General features: G+C 37.7%; 1 protein-coding gene and 1 long non-coding RNA gene across 3 annotated transcripts in view; one reads left to right on the top strand and one right to left on the bottom strand.

The window, feature by feature from the left end:
* LOC117996993 (pseudouridylate synthase RPUSD2-like) overlaps positions 1-15215 on the top strand; it is a 471791-nt gene that overhangs the window by 211791 nt on the left and 244785 nt on the right. The gene's annotated exons all lie outside the window — the stretch shown is intronic.
* Positions 5989-8547, bottom strand: LOC138402280 (uncharacterized). The gene is made up of 3 exons (XR_011236720.1): positions 8311-8547; positions 7624-7761; positions 5989-7536 (listed from the first exon to the last, which is right to left on the bottom strand). It is a non-coding gene; the product is annotated as an uncharacterized lncRNA (long non-coding RNA).

Genomic DNA, 15215 nt, shown 5'->3' with positions numbered 1-15215 from the left:
GACAAAATCTCATATAGGTATGAGTGACAGAGACAACGCTCTACAAAGCTGAAATGTCATTCTAAAGGCCGACGTACATTACTGTACGTATACTGTACAAAACGTTTGTCTAGTTGGTATGCTCGCCCCTATTGTGCAATGGACGTCATCCAATCGTGTCTTTTTTTCACGTCCGCCCCACGAACAAATCACGCGAGTTAGGCATGGCTGACGAATTTACGGTTGAGTTTTGTATGTTGGATTTTTAACTGGAATGACGTGACGTGGTATGGTGCGAGATAACCTTTTGTTATGGAAAGGAGATCGCCCGTGAACGGGCCCTCTTTTGTGGCCGAGTCGTGTCAAAACTTAAATTAATTTAAAAAAATGTGTTATTTTTTTACGATTATATGTTTAATAATTACGACTTTTCCTTCATATATCGATATCATTGAAAATATCCACAATTACAGTTAGAATCGTAAACATCCATTTATTTTGAAGAAGTATTAATTAAATATAACCTCAATATCAGCAACGTAAAAAATAAGATTTCTTTATAACCAGGGTGAATAAATGGAAATCGTTTGCAGAATATAAAAACTAAGAATGTAAGTATTTGTCTACAAAATAAAATCAAAACCATGGTGACTTAACAATTATATTGGGGGGGGCCCAAAGCTCCTAAGAAAGTGGGCAATCTCCTTTAAAGACAAAAATTGTAGGGAAAATGTAGGTCGATTCCGAAAAACGTACATCAGTCATTATTACAATTGCAATTGTTGTGATTGGCTAAATTTATGCTATTCTTGTTGCAACACACACTCATTCTGAAAGGAGACCAGTCCTCAGTAGTGGACCGGCAAGGGGTTGAAAGGATGTCCTATAGAAAATAGCGGATCGGAAACTAGCTCAAGCTTATCGAAATTCTCATAAGTGTGCAAGAGACAACACTACATTTCAACATAACTATAAAATCAGGGTTTCGGCACAATCCGCCATTTGCTGTGCCAGTGTAAGTACATGTTTTTCTTGTAAATAAATAACCTAATCTTTTGTTATGACAGCTGATTAGCTGATACTATGAACAAGCGCCGCCATTTTCTGTGCCAAAAAATACACGGTTTTACCGTCGATATTTTCTCTCTATTAATTTAAAAACTCTAAGTTGTAAACATACTGTAAAATGGGATCGTCCAAACCTGCGGTAATGCAGTTTATTAAACCCATACCCTATTAAGTTTCTACTCGGCATCAGATCCAAGCTCTAAACCGCTTAGCGGTACGGCTTTTGTCGGTGTGTTTACAAGAAACACACACTATAATGTTCTCGCTGATTTTCTTCCTCGGATACACCTCAAGGAGATAAATTGGAGTTTACGATAAGGCGGGCTTCACAAACTATGCTTATTTCCATAACCAGCCGAGTTTACACAATAAATCGACTGCTTTAGCATAAATATATTTGTTCTAGGAACATTATTCGTCTCTTTCACACCAAAGTAACTGGTGTTACTATCTCGGTCTATCGCATTATGTTAACAATTTAGATAGGGTTGCCATTCATGAGTAAACTTAACTGGGTCACGGACTTCTTGAAAAGTTCCGAAGTTTTAGAATTTTTCTTGAAACCTACTTACTTATTTTGCTATTAGTCTTAGATATCAGTTAAAACATGTAGAGATAGAAATAAACATTTAGGTAGATTGCTTCAAAAAGTTACTATACGACGTATAATAGGTAGGTAGGTACGTCATGTGGATTATGGGTCCCGACTGTAACTTCATACTTTGAAAAAATCAAAACCAGAGTTTTGCAAATCGTTTGCTAAGAGTGATGCTTATTGTCGATAAAAAAAACAAGTTAGACTTGCTATCTTCATTCATTTCTTTGAAAAATTCAGTTCAAAACGTTTAGGTACAATACTAGCTTATAAAATCGCTCCAAAATCCGTGTATTCCGTGTCCGTCTGTAGATCTTTGAGTGTCAACCCTACGTTTTGATCGTAATTTCTCTTCCAGTGTTGCTCTTCACAGATCGTTGGGTTAGCTATAGGAAGATTAGGATTAATACACCTAATAAGATTACAATGAGGTGATAATACGCCTAAGATGCTCAAGTCTTACAAACGGCGAGTAAATCACCTGTTTATCCTTTGGTTAAATACGAGTAAGTATAATATTATCTATGCAATATTTATATTATGGAGCCTAAACTCTTCTTATGAATTATTCTTCTTATTATTATTATTATTTTTTTTTTATTTTTTTTTAACATGCATTAAAGAAGCAAGCGGAACAAGCAACTGAAATAGTAAATTTTCGGTTGATTTGAATACAAAAAGGTGTCTATAGAATCTATCTGAGAAAATCGTTTGCTAATACGACATTTTCACGCAGCGTGGCGTACCAATGCCATAAAAATATTGTTAACGTAAAGCGTAAAGCTTTTAAATACCGTTACGAAATATCGTTGCATTTCATTGCTTGGAAAAAAATTCCAGCTCCGGATTCCAGAATGTTATTATTGAGATTCCAGATCAAACAGAAGTACACGACGGCCGTGTTCAACTTTTAATTGAATCCAGTTACCTTCCACGTCGATAGGCGAAACTTACTGATTACGTTTTACAATTATTGTTTTATTAATTTTAGTTTATTTCCCCGTTCATAGTTTCTCCATTGCTGAGGATCGTGACTCCTTGGGACGGCTTGGGATAGCTGGGATAACTTGTTGTGGGCTCTTTTCAGACCTGGGCGCGTTTGGAACCCTCGTAGCTTTAGTTTTAAGTACGTATTAATTATCACCACTATTTTATCATCTTATAAATTAAAAATTTTGACAATCAGAAAGCATAAAATTTTACATATTCTGATTTCTGAATAAATAATTTGAGTTTGAGTTTCAGAGGTTTTAGGGTTCTGTACCTCAGAAGGAGAAAAGGAACCCTCATAGGATCACTTCGTTGTCTGTCTGTCTAATTGTCTGTCTGCCCGTCGTGTCTGTCATAAAAACCTATAGGGTGCTTCCCGTTGACCTAGAATCATGAAATTTGGTAGGTAGGTAGGTCTTATAGCACAAGGGAAGGAATAAATCCGAAAACTGTGAATTTGTGGTTACAGGATTTGGCCGCTGGATTCAGGCGGCGCAAGATCGTGGCGTGTGGAAGTCCCTACTCAACTAGCCCTAAGGTGTCCTAGTTTCACCACAAAGACGTTATTTTGATATGCAATAAGCAACCGTAATGACACTCCATACCACAGTTCAAAGTAACGTGATTGGGTGCCTTATTTATGTAAATGAAGCCCTTTCACAACATCTGATCGCTGAAAGCACAAGCGTCACGCGAAAATGTACCTTATTCGCATACAGTAAGGCTATAATGCCTTGTGGAGGACATTGCTCAAAGTAATGGTGTATTTTCAGATTTTGTATTAGAATAATTTTGTGATTTACTGTATTTCAATAAGGCAAATTATTATCTGGTGTCAGCCAGGGGTGATGATTTTACTGTAAAGGCCATCATATACCATGACAATGGTACTGAATTACTGATTCTGAGCATAACTAGATTTTAGAGCATTCGCATCCTCTTCTTACTAATATAATGTAAAAAGGATAGGCACAGTTTGACAGTTTTTGATTTAATTTAGAGCCGTCAAACCTCGTGATTTTAGCTGCTAGTACGAGCGTATTGTTTAAATTTGTAGCGTGCACTAAAATTTAGAGTCGTTTGTAAAATTCATGTTCCGTCCTTTTTTAGCAATATTAAAAAGAACAGGATGAAGATACTATAGTTTAAAAAAACCGGCCAAGTGCGAATCAGACTCGCGCACTGAGGGTTCCGTAGGTGGTCCTACAATCGTATTTTATCGACATTTTGCACGATAAAACAAAAACTACTTACTAGATCTCGTTCAAACCAATTTTCGGTGGAAGTTTACATTAATGTACATCATATATTTTTTTAGTTTTATCATTCTCTTATTTTAGAAGTAACAGGGGAGGGGGGGGGGGGGGGGGGGGCGACACATTTTACCGCTTTGGAAAATGGAAAGGTCTCTCGCGCAAACTTTTCAATTTAGAAAAAAAAGATATTAGAAATCTCTATGTCATTTTTGAAGACCTATCCATAGATACCCCACACCTATGGGTTTGATGAAAAAAAATTTGAGTTTCAGTTCTAAGTATGGGGAACCCCAAAATATTTTTTTTTTAATTTTTGTGTGAAAATCTTAATGCAGTTCACAGAATACAACTATTTACCAAGTTTCAACATCAGTATAGCTTTTATAGTTTCGGAAAAAGTAGCTGTGACATACAGACGGACAGACAGACAGACATGACGAATCTATAAGGGTTCCGTTTTTGCCATTTGGCTACGGAACCCTAAAAAAAACAGATCGGCGCCACTATAAGAAAGCCGATTACCCACTTGCACGATGTAAGTCAGCAGTCCAAGCCCCATAAGCCAGTGGATGCAAGGCTCCTTGATCACACGAAGTAAGAATATCGTTTTGCTATACCTATAGTACGCGACAGGTTGAGATGGCAATCGGGTTTTGAGGCGGGGGTACGCCCCGCAGACCCGCACGTCACCCATGCTTGCCTACACCGGGTTAGCGTGGGGGCTGTACGAGTGTGAGGGACGTTCCCTCCCCGATTGCCGTCTCGATCTGTCGCGTACTATAGGTATCATCATCATGATCAACCCATCGCCGGCTTACTACAGAGCACGGGTATCCTCTCAGAGTGAGAAGGGTTTGGCCATAGTCTACCACGCTGGCCATGTGCGGATTGGTAGACTTCACACACCTTTGAGAACATTATGGAGAACTCTCAGGCATGCAGGTTTCCTCACGATGTTTTCCTTCACCGTTAAAGCAAGTAATATTCAATCAAACAAAACGCACATAACTCCGAAAAGTTAGAGGTGCGTGCCGGGGATCGAACCCCCGACCTCCGATTAGAATGCGGACGTCCTAACCACTAGGCCATCACTGTTTTTTTGTACTTAGGTATAGCAAAACGATATTCTTACTTTGTGACTAGGCTGTTGCTAATAAACATTGGCAAATGAGGTTAATCCTATCGGTAAAGCAGTAAAGATTAGAGACAATCCCTATTTATGGCTTCTTTAAAACATTGCTATCTTTATTGTGTTAGTTATTTATTTATTTTTTATACTAAAAGTTGTTTTAATTTTGTTTCAGGTATGTATTATTTGACATCGCAACTACAGCCGGGGATGGTAATGATAATTTTTTAATTATACAAGACTTTTTTACATGCTGTTCTACATCAGTACCCTTATTACCAGTACCCTTCTTATAAATGCGAAAGTGTGTTTGTTTGTTTATTGGTTTGTTGGTTTGTTAGTTTGTCCTTCAATCACGTCGCAACGGTGCAACGGATTGACGTGATTTTTTGAATGGGTATAGGTATATAATAGGTATAATAGATAAAAACCTGGAGAGTGACATAGGCTCCTTTTTATCCCGGAAAATCAAAGAGTTCCCACGGGATTTTTCAATAAACTTAATTCCACGCGGACGAAGTCGCGGGCATCAGCTAGTAATTTAAATAAATTCATTTCATTTCATTTCCTCCTAAGAAAGCTGAGATTCACTCAGCGGGCGATGGAGAAAGCTAGGCTTGGAATTTTCTCACAATCAAATCAGAAATGGGGAGATCCGTAGGAGAACCAGAGTAACCAAAATAACTCGGCGAGTTGCGAAACTGAAATGGCAATGAGCAGGGCACATAGTTCGAAAAACCGATAGACGTTTTTGGAAGTCCCTACAAGAGAGATTATTATATCCAGCAGTGGACGTCTATCGGTTTGAAGATAATAATGATGATGACTATATAAACTTAATTATTGAGTCTTATCTGAGTTCGTTGATTCTCATCAACCTTTTATAAAGCACTCGATCTTATCTCACGCAAGGTCACTTAGCATCTTGAATTAGAAGGCCAAGTTAATTAGATCTAATCTTTTTTGTTAAGGTGACGCTGGATGCACGTCCGAACTGCTCGGCCCACGTGGGTAACCTGTATGCTATTTCACCTAACATTGTGATAGAAAGAAATAGACTCAGTGATGAGCAGTGTAGCGAGTGCATGCGCTCACACTAGCGTCCGGATATATTGATGATGGCACACAGATAGTTGGACAGATGTCACCGATGAATTTTTGTAAATATATGATTTATGAAGGAACTACTTATTTCAATTATTATTGTATAAGATTTTATGGAAGAGCGGGGTCGCCTGCCACGAGTACTCGTAGCAATACTAAAACACTTACTGGGATGGTCCCAATTACTACGCACTATGTGAAATTGTTTTACCTACTGAAATAGATATTTTTAAATTTTTTTTGAATGATAATGATTACCTACTTATCTTTTGATGAATACTATAAAATCTCACTTACATACATACCTATTAGGTAACTACTACCTCAGCGTGTATAAACAACTCGTACTTATATTATATTATAGAAATCCATACTTCTATGAAGTGTCTGTCTGTAATTTCGAAATAACTACCGCAAGCTCATAATATTGTTATTTGAACTGTACCATAACAGCTGAATCAAATGTTTTTAAAAACTGTCTGTCTGTCTGTCTGTTTGAAGTTTGAACGGGCTAATCTTCGGAACGGCAGAACCTATTTTGACGGGACTTTTACAGACAAGTAGAGAATTAACAAAGGATACTTTTTTAACCGACTTTTAAAAAAGGAGTTGTGTTTTTTCTACCTATGTACACAGAAATCTCCGAGATTTCTGAACCGATTTGCGTATTTTTTTTAATTGATAAAGAAACTTTGCAACATTGTCCTATATAAAATGTGGATTTCAACTCCTCAATCCTGATGCTGCAGGGGACATGACCACCAAAACTTATGGGATTTTGAAACTGTCGGTTATAAATTGATATTGAGAGGTAGGTACCTATATCTACCAAGTAAAGACTTTATCATTGAACTCGAAGACCCATTTCTCGACCCTGATGCTGTACCTAAGGAATTGCATTGCTAAATCGTGGTGATCCCACGGAATTTTAAATGAATCATCGCCCACGCCCGTTCGGTACCCTCATTCCGCACATTGTTTTTATTAGTCAGTCCACCAATCACAACAAAGCATTCTCCCCTGTCCCCCGCCAACATTTTACGATTTTGTTTTCATGTAAATCCTTGTATATGCGTACTCTAGGAGTTGAATTCTCTGTGCTGGCGGATTACCTATTAGGAACACATGATTACACATTCGTTTGTCTGTGAAAATAAATTTTGTTGCCTACACTTATCTATTAGTAGCGACTAAAAACTATATATACCATCTACTTGTGTATAAAAAAGTCTAAATAAATTCCACTTTGATCTCAAAAATGAAAATTTTATTTTTATAAGTAGGAAGTAGGTACAATTCAATTTCCCTCTAAAAGCCCACTACACACATAAACACAATATGTATCATTTTCTGTTTCAACAGTCACATTAGATGTATCATTCGACGCAGAACTATTGAAGCTCTCCATTTCATTTCTGGAATTAATAAACATACAATCAACGTAAATATTGTGAGTATTATCTATATAGAATGTATGCAAAAAACATAGCATAACAACTTACAAGTATGGTATGGGTAGACCTTTCAATATTTAGTACGGAATTGAATGTTGCAGCATCATGTTGGATTTCAGTGGTACGTATATTGGGCACATTCATTTTATTTTCCTTGTTTTCTTCTAAAAGGAATGTCTTGAGTCACTAAAATACAACATAATTCAGCATTGACAAATCTGACAACAAATAGTAAATCTCTATATTATTATATAAAAATGAATCGTTGAATGTGTTGCTGATCGCAAATCTCGAGAACAGCTGCACCGATTTCGCTAATTCTTTTTGATAATATTCCTTGAAGTACGGGGATGGTTCTTATGGAGAGAAAAATTTAAAAAATGTCCTGAAAAAGAATCGACTGTAGGCGGTGCGAAGTTCGTCGGGGCAGCTAGTAACATAATAATTATATTATCCTAATCCTAATTCCTAATCTAAATATATAAAAGAAAAAGGTGACTGACTGACTGACTGACTGACTGACTGACTGACTGATCTATCAACGCACAGCTCAAACTACTGGACGGATCGTGCTGAAATTTGGCATGCAGATAGCTATTATGACGCAGGCATCCACTAAGAAGAGATTTTTGAAAATTCAACTCTGGAGGGGGTGAAATAGGGGTTCGAAATTTTGTGTAGCCCACGCGGACGAAGTCGTGGGCATTTGCTAGTATCTAAATAATATCAACTTACAAACACAGTGTCAAACTTTCAGAAGCTGGCTCTAAATGGTACGGTGTGATAGCATCATAATCTAATTCAATTCGATTTTTTGCTTTGTCGTTTCCTTGCCAAAGAAAATCCCGTGATCCACTAAAATAGAAGTATAATATATAAGTATTTATTAAAAATAAATAAATGTCATCATCAAATTCACCATCCTGGAGAACCTTGAAAACGACACTCGCGTCTATTTTTTATAAAAGTGCTGGCCCGCCATCTTAGATTAAAAAATTAATGTCATTATCAAAACCAGCATCCTGGAAACCCTGAAAACGACACCCATTTCTATTTTTTTGTGAAAAGTGCATGTCTACTATTTTGGATTTGAAAATAAATGTCATTATCAAATTCAGCATCCCGGAAAAGTACATATTCAGTCAAATAAAATTCCCGTCGAGTCACATTGTTACTCACGTCGGGTGTGACGCACGGGAATAACCCCGAAAAAGTAATGGCATTATCATCACAAGATAATATTATGGTTTGGAAAGATTCTGATGAATTTTAATAGATCTCCTCTTTGCAAGGGATTTGCTTTTGCGAGAAGCTTTTGCGAGTCTAAACCGTTTCTTTTTCCTCTTCCGCCAATCCATTTTTGTTTCTGTTACACGAAAACTCAAGTATATAATTAAATTGTCTAAGCACACAATATGACCTACATACTTATATTTGTAACTAGATGATATACGCGACTTCGTCCGCGAGGATATAGTGGTTTTTTAATCCCGCGAGAACTCTTTCAAAAGCGATCACTATTTCAAATTTCAGCCAAATCCGTCTTGTACTTTTGCGTGAAAGGGTAACAAACCTATACACACACACACGCAGATACAAAATTTCGCCTTTATAATGTAAAGTGTGATTTGACAACCCTGACTTTCGGAATTCGGATAAGTCCAAATTATATTTTATTACTAGTTGATGCCCGCAACTTCGTCCGCGTGGAATTAGGTTTTTAAAAATCCCGTGGGAACTCTTTGATTTTCCGGGATAAAAAGTAGCCTATGTGTTAATTTAGGGTATACCCTAAATTAACACTTTTATCTATCTCCATTCCAAATTTCATCCAAAACTGTTCAGCCGTTTTTGTGTGATTGAGTAACAAACATCCAAACATCCACACACACACATCACTACACCTATTATAAATGTGATAGTGTGTTTGTTTGTTGGTTCGTTGGTTTGTCCTTCAATCACGTCGCAACAGAGCAACGGATCGACGTGATTTTTGCATGGGTATGGTTGACCTGGAGAGTGACATAGGCCACTTTTTATCCCGGAAAATCAAAGAGTTCCCACAGGATTTTTAAAAATCTAAATCCACGCGTACGAAGTCGTGGGCATCACCTCATCATCATCATCATGATCAACCCATCGCCGGCTCACTACAGAGCAGGGGTCTCCTCTCAGAGTGAGAAGGGTTTTGGCCATAGTCTACCACGCTGGCCATGTGCGGATTGGTAGAATTCACACACCTTTGAGAACATTATGGAGAACTCGGCATGCAGGTTTCCTCACGATGTTTTCCTTTACCGTTAAAGCAAGTGATATTTAATTAATTAAAACGCGTATAACTCCGAAAAGTTAGAGGTGCGTGCCCGGGATCGAACCCCCCAACCTCCGTTTAGAAGGCGGACGTCCTAACCACTAGGCTATCATAGCTTCACCTAGTTTATAATATTAGTAGGATATATGTAAACTACTACCACCAGCTGTCGATACGATGCATTCTAAAATAAATCGACCGACCGACCGACAGACCGACCGGCCAAGTACGAGTCAGACTCGCGCCCCGAGGTTTCCGTACTACAATAGTAAAATGTTTATCTCTAAATCTCCGTTTAGAGATAAGCATTTACAATGTAACTTAATTTATTACTACTATGTAACTAGAATTTCGGTACATATAAAAATGAATCGCTAAATGTGTTGCTGATCGCAAATCTCGAGAACAGCTGAACCGATTTCGCTAATTCTTTTTTTATAATATTCCTTGAAGTACGAATATGGTTCTTACGGAGAGAAAATTTTTAAAAAATTCCTGAAAAAGAATCGACTGTTAGGCGGTACGAAGTTCGCCGGGGCAGCTAGTGAAAAATAAAAATAAATAAATAGGTAAATAGTATTTTTTGACATTTTGCATGATAAATCAAAAACTATTTATTATGCACTAGATGATGCCCGCAACTTCGTCCGCGTGGATTTAGGTTTTTTAAAAATCCCGTGGGAACTTTGATTTTCCGGGATCAAAAGTCAAAGTCAAATGATTTGTTCAAAATAGGTAATAAATTACTCTTTTCGATTGTCAGTTGTTGGATTTGTAAAATATAGTGGTGATAATTATTTCGCAAACGCTACGAGGGTTCCAAACGTGCCCAAGACTGAGAAGAGCCCACAGCTAACTCAGCCGGGTATTCTTTTTATTATCACCACTTTACAAAATCATAAATTAAACTTATTAGAACTATCACAAAGCCGAGCAACTCATTCCCAAGCTTGCTTATCATTTAAATAATCCTTTACAATGTAATAGGATTTTTTAATTAGTTTACGTTTTATGAAAACTTTGAACTTATGACAGTCACTTTGAACTTATGACAGTCACTTTTTTTGTTAATTTATTTATGTTTTTATATACGTACAATAAATTTTCAAAAATATATTGATTATGCACTGTCATAATTTTAACTTCTCTAAATTTAGTTCTCAGCGACTCTCGTGGTCCCATACTATATATGGCTCGAACAGCCCTTTTCTGCAGCACAAAAATAGAATTTATATCAGCAGCATTACCCCATAATAATTCCGTGGTGCCATCTGAATCAGGGTTTCTACTGAAAACCAGCGCTGTATGTTTTTGTACTTGTGCAAGACAATATGCATTTATGCTGAGTAGGGACCTTTTTTTTTGGGTTGTGCCACACATGACATACTTTATTCCGGCGCTTCTTCTACTTGAGGTTTTTTGACTTTATTACTCAAGTATAAGAGGCGCTGGGATAACCTAACCAGTTGGTAACTGGTAATGTGTGGTACAGCTTTAAAAATAAACGTTTTTTCTTTTCTTTCTTTTTCTTTTCTAATAATATGCCATATGACATAATGCTGTGAAAGTAACTAAAATATACTAGTCTCGCCGTTTCTATGTCTGTCAACTGGCGAATCTTTTTTACCGCATATGCAGCAGAACTGTCTGTTCGATAAGTTATTTATATGAGAGCCCCATTGAAGTTTCGCATCTAACGTTATTTCCAGAAAAATAGCGGTATCCACTAAATCTTATTTATCATAAAAGTAGCCTATGTCCTTCCCCGGGATGCAAGCTATTTTTGTACCAAATTTCATCAAAATTGGTTAAATGGATGAGCTGTGAAAAGCTAGCAGACAAACAGACGGACAGATAGACAGATACACTTTCGCATTTATAATATTAGTATGGATAAAAATAAATAAAATCGGTTTTTGATGTACAAGTAAGGTCCTTTTATATGATATCACACTTGGTTTACTAATCTTACTTGAAAGTTGAAAATACTAACTATTCGTTAATGAACACATTTTTATTTATTTTTCGTGATGTAACCACAAATTCATTGTTTCAGATTTTTCCCCTTACGTGTGTTATAACTGTTATTACCTACCTGCCAAATTTTATCATTCTAGGTCAGTGGGAAGTACCCTACAGGTTTCTTGACAGACACACTGACAGACTGACAGATAGACAGACAGACAGACAACAAACTGATCCTATAAGGGTTCCCTTTTCCTTTTGAGGTACGGAATCCTAATGATCTCTCTTTTTGCACTGCATTTAATCTGAATCCAAGAATTCCCGATCCGAAATAGCCGTAAGCAAGACTGTATCGTCACTTACCACCAGGTGAGATTGTAGTCAAGGGCTAACTTGTATCTGAATAAATAAATAAAAAAGTACTATTTGTACGAAGCGTTGCGTACTTTATTTGTAAGACGGACAGACAACAAACTGATCCTATAAGGGTTCCTTTTTCCTTTTGAGGTACGGAATCCTAATGATCTCTCTTTTTGCACTGCATTTAACCTGAATCCAAGAATTTCCGATCCGAAATAGTCGTAAGCAAGACTGTATCGTCACCTACCACCAGGTGAGATTGCAGTCAAGGGCTAACTTGTATCTGAATCAATATTATTATTATTATTTTATTACTTATAATAAAACTGTAACAGGTGAAATTCTGTACATTGAAGATATTTTGAAATTTTTTTTTCGAGGGCACTCTATAATCGATACTGAACCCAAAACTGGAATTTTTTTCATTTTTGTCTGTCTGTCTGTCTGTCTGTCTGTATCACGGCCGCGCATCACGCTGAAACTACTGAATGGATTCCAATGAAACTTGGTACGATTTGACGTCATACTATAAGGATATAGGATATAGGATACTTTTTATCCCGAAATTCAGCATGGTTCCCTTAGGAGAGGGGTTGAAAGTTAAAATGTATACTGAGCTGTAATTCATTAACGCGTAGTCCGATTTCATTCATTCTTTTTTGTTAGAAACCATACATGTTAAAACTTCAAGTGCCAACTTCTCAACCATCATCATAATAATCACGGGTAGCTTTTGTACTTTTGGATTTCAATCAGCTGTTTTAGGAATAGTTGATGTTGAATTGATATTAAAGGTACGCTTAGAATAAACTATCTCTGGTTTAGGTACCAAGCAACGACTTCATAATTCAACTCGATATCCCAACTCTTCAACCCTGATGATGCAGGGTACTGGGTATTGCACTCCTAAGCCACTGTTGATTGTGAGATAATATTGTAGATGCCAAACATATATACCATTATTGAACTTTAAGTTCCAACTCTTCAATACTGATGCTGCAGGGTACTGCACTCCTATTCTATGGGTTTTAGGAACTGTGTTGGTGAATTAATATTGTACCATTTACTATTGTACCAAACCACGACTACATGGTTGAACTCCGTTCACAAAAATCCACGCACTCCATCGAAATCCTATTCTATTCCAAACTTATTCGCCAGCGTGACAGGAGTGGAGAAGGCGGATAGGGACGTGTGAGGGGTGCAACGGATCAACGTGATTTTTTCCATCATCATCAGCCTGCGGTCGTCCACTGTTGGACATAGGCTTTCCCTAAAGAGCGCCACCACACCCGGTCCTCAGCCTTCCTCACCTAGCCACTTCCCGCCAGCCTCTGTATATCGTCGGTCCATCGTGCTGGAAGGCGTCCCACACTACGCTTACTTATACCTACGCGGTCTCCACTCAAGAACTTTCCGGCTCCAACGGCCATCACCTCTACGACAGGCATGACCTGCCTTCTTTTATCCCAGAAAATAAAAGAGTTCCCACGGGCTTTTAAAAACCTACATCCACGCGGACGAAGTCGCGGGCGTCAGCTAGTAAATAAATAAAAAAGTACTATTTGTACGAAGCGTTGCGTACTTTATTTGTAAGACGGACAGACAGACAGACAGACAGATAGACGGACAGACAGACAGACGGACAGACCGACAGACGAACAGACGGACAGACGGACGGGCAGACGGACCGATGGACGGACCGACAGACGCATGGACGGACGGACGGACTGACGGACGTACGGACGGACGGACGGACGGACGGACGGACGGACAGACGGACGGACGGACAGACGGACCGACAGACAGACAGACAGAGGGTTCCGTTTTTTCCTTCTGAGGTACGGAACCCTAAAAATACAAAGAAATACCACCAGGTAGGTACCTACCTACCTATATTATTATACATATACAGGTACCTTTTTAGGGTTCCGTACTTTATAAGGAAAAAAGGGACCCTTAGGATCACTTCGTTGTCTGTCTGTCTGTCCGTCTCTCCGTCTGTGTCGTATCTGTCACACAAACCTATAGGATACTTCCCGTTGACCCAGAATCATGAAATTTAGTAGGTACGTAGGTCTTAGAGCACAAGTAAAGGAATAAATCCGAAAACCATAGATTTGTGATTACAACTTACAAAAAAAAATTAAAGTGTGTTAATGAAAAAATAATTCGTATTTTCAATTTTCAATGTATAATAAGTATACCAAGTGGGGTATTATATGAAAGGGCTTTACTGTATTGTGTGTATTCTAAAACACATTTTTATTTATTTTTATGCATAATAGTTTTTGATTTATGGAGCAAAATGTCAAAAAAATACCTGAGTACGGAACCCTAGGTGCGCGAGCAACTCGCACTTGGCCGGTTTTTTAAAATTAGATAAAATAAATAACTAAACAAAGTTACTTACCTATTGTACTAGGACCACACGAGTAGATATCCCTACTAGGACCTCAACAACAAAGTCAGGTCAATAAACCAATGAATAAAATTGGTGTCCAAATTTCAAATTCCAGAGGTCAATGTACAAAATGCAATAAGTATTTGAAGGACTTATTGACTCTGCTCTGCTCAATCTTCTACACATTTGCATAGCCACTGAATAAAAATTAATTTTATAAAATCATTACGACTTTTGTTTTTGAAAACATATTAATAACAACAGTTGTCGTCATAGAAACCACAATATTACACGCGCAGCCGCGCGCCGCTGGGCTGGCCCTTCCCTCCGCCACCCGCGCGGTGTCTAATGTTTTGGGGTGAGAAGCATGATGATTTTAGCCGAAATCTAGCGCTTGAAAAGGGTTGAACAGTAGTTTGGGAAAAGTATTTTTGAGAAAAAACTACTGAATTTAGGTTTGCAAAGTAAAGTTATTTCAACTAATGAATAAATAAACTATGTCTAATGATAATTTTTTTTAGAATTTTCCTATTCCTAATCTTATTTATTTACGCCCAAAGTTGACATAAATTTAGTGTTAAAATAGGAATCTTTTGAGGC

This window comes from Maniola hyperantus, chromosome 1 (assembly GCF_902806685.2).
Source record: "Maniola hyperantus chromosome 1, iAphHyp1.2, whole genome shotgun sequence".
NCBI lineage: Eukaryota > Metazoa > Arthropoda > Insecta > Lepidoptera > Nymphalidae > Maniola > Maniola hyperantus.
The sequence above is the reverse complement of the archived record's forward strand: the minus strand, read 5'-3'. Positions and strand labels throughout refer to the sequence as shown.